Raw genomic sequence first — 10,857 nt, 5'->3', positions numbered from 1 at the left:
AGTGCTAAGTGAATATTCATCACTTTCTGCCTTTTCTTTTTCAAGCCTCGCCAATTTTTTTTAAAGTTTAGTAAGCCTGGTCTTTTGCTTTGAAAATCTGTCCTGCAGTATTTTATATTTGGCTTTCCAATCGATCTCTTCTGGGATGCTGTTTTGAATGAAGCTGGTGGATGCAACGTCATTATACGACCTGTTACTGACTGGTGTTGGTGCTGGCTGGCTGGTACTGGTACAAGCTACATCATCCCTCAAAGCCATGACGGGAGGTGTAACGGGTGTTATCGTGCTTTCTTCTTTTAACCATTCGGTATTTTCATATATGATTTCTGATCCTTTGTCCAAAACCTGAGCTTCTTGGGTGAAACTTATTTCAAACACAGCTTCAGCAGGTATCTCCACCATGTTTGACAAAGATTGTTGAGAAACAAGTAAAGGATCTCTGGATAAATGCTCTGACGAATTGTTTGATTGGCAAGGTGAGATGTATGCCAATCCTGATGTGCTTAAATTTATGCCTTTTTCAGACAGTCTTCTTCTCAACATTTGTTGTAAGTCGCTTTCTTGCATCGGGTAATCTAAAATTATCGAAAAAAAGCAACGTTAATTATAAAAACCTAAAAACATTAGACAACACGCAGCGAAATTTTTTTTTTTCGTACAAAGGATTGCCAAAGAGTCCCTCAAATCAACCGGTCGCAAGTAAAGTTCCATCCAAAATTTTTAAAAAAGTTCATGGTACTATTAGTAGGGCATCTTCAATGATGTGTGTGTAATTTATGTTGCAACACACGAGATTCGATTTTATCCAAAATATACTTTTTTTCAGAAAAAAACAAGTACTTTTCCAAACTTTTTATGATCAGAATGCTGAATAAAGCTAAACTGTATTGAATGAAGGAGAGAAAATTGAAAAAATATGTAAATATCAAGTAGGGGGAAGTCGTCTATGGCCGGACAACATAGATTTTTCGAAAACACAATATATCCTAATAATGTTTTATTCTGGTTTGTCAAAAAAACTTCAATGACTGGACGTTTATTATTGGAAAACACATACTCACAAGACCTGTGCAAGTGATTTCAGTCATTTTGCCACGTTTTTTTTGCCACAAGTGACAACTTTGGTGAAGTAATTCATAGTGTCCGGCCATAGATAACACTTTTTGAAATGGGTGAAAACTAACATGAAATGATTTCTCTTACCACCTGGATATGTTGTAAATTTTTTTTTTCTAATATAGTTAAGTGATCATAATATTGATGTTCTACAAATCAGTAGAGGAACCAATATTTACAAAAATCTATTTTTTTAGTTATTGCTTAAAAACCTTAAGTGTCCGGTAGTAGACAACTTCCCCCTATGTATAAAGCGGTCGACCGGGGATCCCTATACTTACCCAAGGAAGGGGTTGGAGACAAAAATTTTAGATTTGTGCAAATAAACTCTTTCTTCTTAATTTTTAACCGTCGTTTCTTTTCCTAACTGGTTGTTTCGAATGTAAGGATTGTTTCAATGTAGAGTTTTTCGTCAAGCGCCAGCTAGTTGACGACAAATTTACGATTGAAAAAGATGCACATCAACTCTACATCGTAATCAAAAAAAGAAGATAAGTAGCAAACAATCGTAAACAAACGAAATCGATTTTGGCTCCTTAAAACCTAAAGGTATGAGCCGTTTCAAATAAATTGTTAAAAAAAATTAAAAAAAAGAAAATTAACAAAAAGTCACCGTAAATATCTGCTATTGTCGGAACCGTATCTCTTTTACAGTTATTGGATAGATTACAAGTAAATTTAACATTTTGCATGAAAAATTTGAAAAAGTTTACAGCGCTGTTTTAATAGCCATCGTCCCCACTTACCCCGGTGGTTAATTTCACAGTAAAACTGAGGATTTCGAATTTTAACAAGATACATAAATTTCTCAAGACCTCATTAATTGAAATTTGGATTTGATTTGAATCATATTATTGGTAGCCATCTAGTTTCTAACATCTAAATTGATTATGTTATTTCATAGTTAATGTTTTCAATTGTATTAAATAATATTGTTTAATATTATATTATATTTATAATATTTTGGCCATCCCATGGTGGTGAGGTTGGTAAAATATACCGGAATTCATTTTAGGACCGATGCACTGACGCATCTGTGAATTAGTTTGGAAAAAGCCCTCATAAACGGGACAAGTGCAAATTTAGAAATTTTTTCACAGAAGTACCGTTGCTTTTTACCAACATTTTTTAATTTTTCACTTTCAACGGGAATTTGTTGAGAACTATTTTACTGATACAACGAACGATAAGATATATTTTTTGAAAATATACATTTTTTTAAGGACATAGGAAAGTTGATAGAAGTTGAAGTGAAAGTTTAAGGAACACTCACCTGGCAATCTGTTCTCACATTGGGAATCCTGATCGCTGATCACTATTTTACCGGATCTACAGGCAGCACTCAAAAATGGCGGCTTCCTGAGTGCTGCCTTTTTTCCACCCTTTCGCCGGAAACCTGAAAATAAACTTTATTAGAATGTACATTGATAAAAATATATATGCATACATACCGGGATTTTTAGTTTTAACAGTAGCACCCAAATTCGGATCCATTTTAGCTGTGATTTCTTTATTTTCCGTCCTCGCACTTCTCCTCTAACTTTGGTGCAATGGACGCCAAGACAGCCAAGACAGCAATCTTGTTGGTTTTTCAGTTTGATGGCAGCAATCTTGCACGCGTTCAAGCGCAAGCAGAGGTGCCAGGTGTTGTGATTTTTCAGGATTTGTCTTATGAGAGAACATCTTAATTTAAAAAAAACGCTTGAATTGTCCTGATTTTTGAAAAATGTTCTGTAAATGTCCTGATTTTTGTAAAAATATCTAAATTATAACTAAATTTATACTTAAATTATGAGAACATCAAACAAATCAGTTATTAAATAATTGTACCGATGATAATCTTTGGTTCAGGTGATTTTAACCACCTGGTACCCTGAGCTCCAGCCAAATAACAGAGGCAATTGAAGTTAGCACTACTACATGCGCATAATGATATATTTAAAATACAGTAGATCATGAATTTACGATTCAAGCAATAGATTTTACAATTTCAATAATCGTTTGCTAAACGTTTTTTACTTTCGTTTGAAAAATAAGTCATGCCAAATAGATTTGAACACTGTAAACCCGTGAAAATGTGTATTTGATCAATTTCATTCTATAAGTCTAGTTTGCGGACACAAGAGTACCTCAATTTTGTGTTTATTTAAGCCAATTGAGGCTCTATATTGAATTAAGAATGAAATCCGCTATATAAATTTAAAAAAAACTGATGTAACAATGTCTCTTTGTTTTCAAGCTTAACATTATGATTCCACATTTCGTTTAATATACCGCAAAATTGAGTACATTCACTGGTTTACCATTAACCCACCAAGTGTTTCTCCCGCAATTGTACTGAATCATTCTCCGGTAGTTGTGTAGTGGTGATAATTATTTATCTATGGTGCGTGTGGCATATAGGAGGATTTGCGCATTTGTACCATTGTAATCGATTCGAATCGCTGATCAGCAAACATAAAAATAATTCCTCTACCTCGTAAATTAATATTCGAAATGATGCGTAGCCCGCGGATGAGTTATATATTCTTCGAAGATTCACTACGCAGAAGAGTTCTACGAAAGGTGAGTGAAAATATTCAACTAAAATAAATGTAGTTTCATGGCTTTTAAGACGTTTCAGAAACGGGGCAAACTCAATGAATCGTCAACCGTTCCTTCCTCATCGCTTATCCGAGGCCGTAAAACAGAGATCCAGGAATGTTCCGGGTTGGATTTACTGCCTACACCTGGAGCAAAAACTTGCTCAGAACTCGTAAGTGCAGTTTTTTGACGTAGAATTACGTCTTACGGCAACACTATAGGGGGGCAAATTGAAATCCGCGAACGAATCTTGCGTCACGAAAAACGCCTCTTTCAGAGACATCTTTCTTAAAAGACATACCAAGCCTGCTTAACGTTGATTGGCTATTCGAAAATGAAAAAAAACTAGGACGCCCCGCCCCTTGACCAGCGTTCCCACATTTTAATCTGTATTTTCGAGCCAAAAAATCTTTTTAATCTGTATAAAATCTCAAAAATCTGTATTGAAATCTGTATCAAAAATTTTCATACCAGATACTTACGCTGAACTATGGTGACATTTTTATAAGGCGTAGTGCACTCATTTGGACTACGCTGCTCATTACTGCGGGCTGCTATTTGTGCGACATGTCAAACCATAGTGTTATACCTGATATTTTGTATACGCGAACCGTTTTTGGTTTAACTTTGTCCGATTAACTGTAACGGACAAAATATATGTCCGCTATGTGTGAAAATTAAGGTCCCGCAAAGTTTTAGGTCGATGTATTCAATTTAATATAACGATCTGTGTGCTTCTGGGGTTTAACAAACAATTGGGATTTGAACATTCTGCCTATAGTCTTTACCATTAAAAGTTACATTTCCTATAATGTAATGACCAATTTTGGTATATGATTCTTAAATACAGGTCTTAAAACTTTCTTTAATTCTTTGCATGTTGTTTTGCATTGTAACGGTTCCGAACTCTAATCTGGAAGTTTTGTCTTATTTGCAAGCGTAATAATTGATGGATAATTGAATCGATTGAATCATCAAAGTAGATTATTATTGATTGACTCGAAGTATAATCAAAATATCTTGGAAAATCTCTGATTTTCTGAAAATCTGTATGAAATCTGTATAAATTTCCAATTATCTGTAATCTGTATATACAGATTCTGTATTACAAAATGTCAAAAAAATCTGTATATTTACAGAAAAATCTGTATATGTGGTAACGCTGCCCTTGACGATTTTTGTTTTCTCCAGCCAACGAAAGTTATAAAAGAAGGAGTCGACTAACTGTTTGGTTCATTTGTTAAGAGAAACTCAAACTGGACACATGTGCAGCAGCAGAGATGGACAACAGCGCGCCGGAAAAAATTAAGAAAGCAGAGATGATATCACACACACACACACACACACACACACACACACACACACACACACACACACACACACACACACACACACACACACACACACACACACACACACACACACACACACACACACACACACACACACACACACACACACACACACACACACACACACACACACACACACACACACACACACACACACACACACACACACACACACACACACACACACACAAACACACACAACACACGCGCACACCTCCCATCACAACCTCCCATGGAACATCACCCACCAGCCGCCGCCCTCTTTCCACATCACCCATCATACTTCCCATTCCCATCCTTCGCTCACAATCCACCCATCGCACACCACCCACCCATCGCAAACCATCAACCCATCGCACACTACCACCCACCCTACCTCACAACCCATCGCACATTACAACCCACCCAACCTCACCACCCATCGCACACGTCTACACACCTATCTCACACCACCCACACCCGTCCATACCGCCCACTCAACGCACACGACTACCAATAATTTAAAAAGCTCAAGAACAACTCTTTGAAAGTTTATGGCCCTGAAAAGGGCCGTTTGTAATTTTTGGACGAAATGAAATGGTTAATCTAATTTTTTTTTTTTTTTTTTTTTGGATTTTAAACCAATGGTTAATCTAATGCTTTCTCCGGAATCCTAGGTAGGAGATCAACATTTTAAGTTAGTGATTGCAATGTGATCTGAAGGGAAATGAAAACATAATACTGATTCCAACGAGACGCATGAGGCTAAACAGTTCGAGAGCTTTTGCACTGAGTCAAGCGTTTAGATCAAAGCAGTCATTGAAAGCTATTCTCGCAAGCGTTTGATACAAAGCTCGTGTGTTGATAACATTATTTGCATAACTACCGGGCGCAATAATTTCGACGACATCGGCTTTGTTTCTGCTTATACTTATATTTAATTCGCCTTTTGTTATGCAGTTAAATAAGCTGCATACTATCTATAGGGGAGAGTGGGGATACTTGATCCCCTTTTCTTATTTTCACCATATCTTTTTGGAAAAATTTAGGAACTTGCCGTCTTTGACATTTTCTGACAGCTTGTAACTTCAAGTTTCTATGCTCCAAAAATTAGAACGATACTTGAACCCGTTGATGAACTAGAAGTATTTTCGTGGGAGTAGAAAAATTGCAATTTTTCTGAAGTTAGGGGAGACTTGATCCCCTATTGAAGGAGACTTGATCTTTTATTCAGGAAGCCCTAATCCTTGTATAAAAATCAAACAAAACCCCAAGATAGACTATAGATAGACCAAGAGTTGACTATTTTGGTCATGTTTGTTCTCATTTCACAATTTATAGCAGACATAAGAAGAAAATTCTATAACTTTGTCTCAACGCTAATAACATTGCATACTTCAAGGCGCTATTTTTTTATAATTAAGAGAAAATCAATTATTTTTGCTCTTTTCTTCAGACAATTGTTTGATAAATATTAGTTTTTGGATAAATATAAGTAATTTCGTAATCAGCAATCATAACGATCAATTCAGAAGAAGAATATGCCGTTTGGAAGGGGGATCAATTGTACCCAACTCTAGGGGATCAATTGTACCCATAATCAACATTTTAGAAAACTTTATCTGAAAAAAGTTGAGAGTTTTCCATTACTTTGAAAATATGGCATTATGAAGTTCATTTAACGTTCGAACGATTGAGGGATTGGAACAAATATTTTTTTCATAATTTTCCCATGTAAGAAACATTTTAAAGTGATGAAAAAAGATCTTCAAGTTACATTTTGTGAAATTTTTCAAACAAAGTTCAATTACTCCAACAATTATTTTGTTTAAATTTTTTAAACTACAAGCATTGTTATTTTGCTCATTTTGGCACATTTTTCTAGAACATTTGATCTTTGTAAGACATTCCAGTTTCGAGATATAGCTAAGGAATCAAGTATCCCCAGGGATCAAGTATCCTCATTCTCCCCTATGGGTCGTTTTAGACCATTAATAGGTATTAAAACGACAATTTAGGGAAGACTGACTTTTCTTGAAGATCATTTCCTTCAAAAATTCGACATACTTTATTCTAGGATGCTAATTTAAGACGAAAACACATTGACACAAGACAGGCTGTCGTAATTCTACGTGAACTTATCGGTCGTTTCTTATATACAACCTCTGTAACTTTTTTCCATTAAATTTATCGTGAGCCAAAAATTTTTTTCATTTCATCTGGAGTGTGCAAAACTTTACCAACAGAATGGTTTTTCGGTAACAGTGCCTCCGTCATCGCTTCTTCAAACCCGGAGCAACGAGATCAAAACAAAAGAGATTTTTCACCTAAACGTATCATCACTCACGTTTCCTTCATCATCGTCTCTCCAAACATTCGACGCAGACATCCATACATACGCCGGAACGGAATTATTCCCTGCACTTGAGGAAAACATTTGCTCGGAACTCGTAAGTTTTTTTCACCGGTTGTATTTACTATGCTTATCAAACGTCACTTATTTCCTGTAGGAAGAATTAGATGTTGACCAATGTTCTAATATTCGCAACATAATGTGGCCCCAGTTGATCGATACGGTTGAATCACACGATATTACTGAGTCGGAGGTGGAACATTTTGAAAACTCTTCGAACAATATGTTTGAGACACATGTAAGTTTTAATATTGAAATGGGATCAGGAGGTAAAGAAACGAAATGGTGATATGAAAAAAAAATTAAAATGATTAAAACACTTGTAAGGTCAAGTTTAAATACGGTAGACCGTGGTTGAATTAAAAGTAATCTTTCGCTAGGTTTGGTTCAGTTGAATCATTCAACCAAGTAGGCTCACAACACAATAGACTGAACCCGAAATTAAAATGTGGAATCTGCATGTGAAACTCAAATCTAAATCTGAAACTGAATCTTAAATGTTAATTCAAATCGGAATCTGAAGTCTAAATCTGAAATCTCAATTTATCGGGAATCTAAATATGACTCTGATATTTTAATCTAAAATCTGAATATAAAGCTGAAATTTGAACCTGAATCTGAGTCATAAATCTGAAAGCTACATCTAAAATCAATCTAACTCGAAAATCTGGATGTTAAATCTGTCTAAAATTAGTTTAAGAAATTTTATTATGAAATCAGAATCTGAAATTTCAACTTGAAACTGAAATCTCAATCAATCTCAAATGTAAATCTGGAATCGGAATACTGAATCTGAAATCGAAATCTGAATCTATAAAATTAATCTGAAATCTTATTCATTTTTATACATAAAGATAGATCAACAATGCCTGGTTTTAGAAATGATTGCAAACCTAGAAAGGCGTTGAGTATTTTATTGTTAATTAATACTCACCATTATTATTTCTCTATTTTTTGCAGGGAGAAAGTGCAGACTCAGATGTGTATCATCCTAGTTTGAACGTTAGGAAGTCCGAAGTATTATTCATGGTTATGACTATATTCATGAATCACCATTTATCAAACTCTGCGTTGGAAGATATCCTAAAGATGCTCAATATTATTACTGGTTATGACAACCTTCCAAAAAAACATTCACTAAATTTAGCGCCTATTTTTCTAAACATACTTTGTCACGTCATTACTATTGTGAGACTTGTGTGACATACATTGGTACAAACGCTCGCTGTTTAAAATGTGACAAAGACATTTCGGAATTCTTTGTAACTTTCGATATAGTACCAAATCTAACAGACATTTTAATTAAACACTGGGAAAGTTATGAAACATTTTCTGCAACGAATATGACAGGAAGAGTTATTGAGGAACGAAAAAGGGTGGACACAAATTTAATAACACTGAGCTTTAACACAGACGGTGTTAAAGTTTACAATTCTTCGGCCAAAAAATCTTTATGGCCGATTCTACTTTCTATTAATGAGTTGCCTCCATCACTGCGTTTTTCTAAAAACAATATCATTGTAGCAGGGCTTTGGATGGGGTCAAAAGATCCTGATTTCAACATCTTCTTGAAACCGCTAAGCGATGCTTTAAAGGAGTTCAATAGCACAGGCATAACCTTGAATAAACGAAGAATCTCGGCAATATACATCACTGCTTGCTGCGTGGACACTGTTGCAAGATGCAAGCTGCAAAACTTTAAGCAGTTTAATGGATACGACGCGTGCGGCTATTGTTCACATCCTGGAAATATTATCGGCAAACAGGTTCGATATCCTTACCGGAAGGATATAAATTTGAGAAATGATATAGATGTACTCAAATCAATGGCTATCAGCGATGCCAATGGACAAACAGTAAAAGGTATAAAAGGAATCTCTCCGCTCATACGATTTCAGTTATTTGATGTTGTACGAAACTGTCCAATCGATTATATGCATTGTATTCTGTTAGGTATATGTAAACAACTTTCGAAACAGTGGTTTGAAAACCCAAAATGTAAAGGTTATATTAAGTCATGCATTCCTGAAATCGACGTTATGCTTATAAATATTAAAAATTTCCACGAAGCTTCAAGGCGGTCAAGAAAGGCAACGGATCGATATAGTTGGAAAGCTAACGAATGGTTGCAATGGTTACTACATTATGGTAGAATTTGTTTGTCTCATTGTCTTCCGGCACCGTATTATGAAATAACATTATTACAATGTCAGGACAAATTAGATCAGTTCGTAAAACAATTTGAAATTTTATACGGGCCTAAAGAAATGACCTATAACGTTCACTTGATAACGCATTTAGTACAATCTGTAAAAGATTATGGCTCTCTTTGGAATTTTTCTCTTTTTCCCTTTGAAAATATGAACGGCGTGTTGAAAAAATTTGTTAAAGGACCCAAAGACCTTTAGTACAAATATCGAACCGTGTAATAATGGCACATTTAAAACACACTGTAAATGTGAGCTTTTCCAACCAGTAACTTTCCTGAAGGGATGTGTTGTGAGCTGAACTAAATAAGTGCTCTACGCTGATTCGACAAGTATCTCTGTAATCCGACCTATAAAATCGTAACAACCAGTGCATTGCCTTCGTGATAAACTCTCCAACATAGTGCGATATTAATTCATCTCGAGTTTTTTGCGACAACCGCGTAAAAAGTGATTTTGTCAAGCATCACATCCGACTGGTGATTCTATTGTGGATATTTTTTTTTATCTGCCCTTCAGAAGAATAGCTCTTCACTTTCTGAAGAATTAAGCACAAAGCAAAATGTCAAAGAACACCCGTGCCGTTTCAACAAACTATAAACGGTCTCGTGAAGATCTGCGTGTTCCTGATGCTGATACTGAAGGGATTCAGGGATTGCACTGAACGACTTGTGGATTAAAATTTCGCTACCCCACAAATGCATCGTAGATAGCATTGATGCCTGCCGGACTGAACTTGGATCCCGTATTGATGCCCTGGAATCCCAATTTTCGACCTTGAAATCTAGCTGCGATAACGAAATTGCGATTATTAATAGTAATCTGAACGGTGTTCGTCACGAGTTGGCCTGTGCTATTGAGCGTATGAAAACCGATCGAGAGCTCGTTATTTCTGGCATTCCGTACGACGAAAATGAAAATCTAGAAGACACTTTCCAAAGTATCTCGTCAACGTTAGGTGTCAAGGCCAATCCTCTTGTTAACTTGAAACGCTTATCACGAACACCTATTACTCCAGGAACTAAGCCACCCATCTTATGCGAGTTTGCCTTAAAAAGTGCAACGAATCAATTCCTCAACCGATACTTTGCTTTTGGCCAGCTGGCACTACGTAATATTGGTTTTGACTCGGATCACCGGATTTTCATCAATGAGAATCTTTCCCTCAATGCAAGAAACATTCGTTCTGAAGCTACTAAACTGAAGA

The sequence above is a fragment of the Uranotaenia lowii genome, chromosome 3 (genome assembly GCF_029784155.1).
Source record: "Uranotaenia lowii strain MFRU-FL chromosome 3, ASM2978415v1, whole genome shotgun sequence".
Taxonomy (NCBI): Eukaryota; Metazoa; Arthropoda; class Insecta; order Diptera; family Culicidae; genus Uranotaenia; species Uranotaenia lowii.
Note: the sequence above shows the minus strand (reverse complement) of the source record.